The following is a 1175-nucleotide window of genomic DNA, read 5'->3' as shown; positions in this document are numbered from 1 at the left end:
GAAACCTCCCCAGCCTCCCCCAGCAGCCGCCAACCCCAAGCCATTCGCCAAGGAGAGTAGGGCGACATTACAGGCCCGACCCTCGCCATATGCTACAGATGCATGGCTACACCCGCGCACTGCCGACACTTTCGCCGAGACGACCAACCACACCCGAACAGAATGGCTCTCCCCCGCTAAAAGCCAAGTTCTACGGGCCCAACCGGCGTGAAAAAGTAACAAACGTTATCAACTTGCACAGTATTTGGAGCGGAAGTACTATGGCAGAGTTGGGATTAATCTTTTTCACGCATATAAATGTCACATTTCATGGGGATTCCTGCCATGTAGCGGGGAAATTTACTCGAGTGCAAGACGCCGAGTTATTTCGATTACATACAAGACATGCTGAATATCGAATGCTTTTAATGCTTATAATCCTTTAATTGGCAATTTTTCTCAACTGTTTGTGTTTAAACAGTCTACCCAGAGCGCCGCCTTTTCCCATAATCACGAAAAACGCCAAACGAATAATTCTGAAACAAGACCAAGGAAACGGACGAGTTCATCGATTGGCGGGAAACGTGGCGGTGGTGCCACGTCTGCAGCTGTGATGCGCGCGTGCCACGCCACAACTAAATTAGTTTTGTTTTATTGACAATGAAGACAAGTTAACCTTTTAACAACTCATAAAAAAAAAATCCGCCACAAGGTAAGAAACCTCGAGCAAGAACAGATCCAAAAAAGGCTAGCTCACGCTCGCAACTGGGAAGAAAAGTGATCAATATTGTATGGGGGTCCCTTCTAATGGCTCGCATTCCTAATATACTGAGCGCACAACTCGCTGATCCGGTGCCCCTCGCTAACAGGTGTCCTCCCAAAACCCCTCATTCGGGCCCGGTAACCTTCACAGAACCGAGCACATCCCTCCGACCAAGGCGTAAAATCGGGCGAAAGCGGAAATTCGTACCCAATGCACATCTGCAGTACACCCACGACTCGCGGCGCCGTGTCCCTTTGCCTCGTCCGACTACGGTGTCCCTGGGAGGCGACAGCGGCAGAGGCACCCCAGGCTTGCTCCTCGCTCCGTGCCCCTCGACAGGACCGCGTTCGCCAGATGCAAGCAAAGAAGGTCAGGGAGAAGAGGAGGGAATCGGGTGAGGATGGACAGGAGAGAGGGGTGGGTGGAAGGACGG

Source organism: Penaeus monodon, chromosome 31, assembly GCF_015228065.2.
Source record: "Penaeus monodon isolate SGIC_2016 chromosome 31, NSTDA_Pmon_1, whole genome shotgun sequence".
Classification (NCBI taxonomy): domain Eukaryota; kingdom Metazoa; phylum Arthropoda; class Malacostraca; order Decapoda; family Penaeidae; genus Penaeus; species Penaeus monodon.
This window is presented reverse-complemented; position numbering follows the sequence as displayed.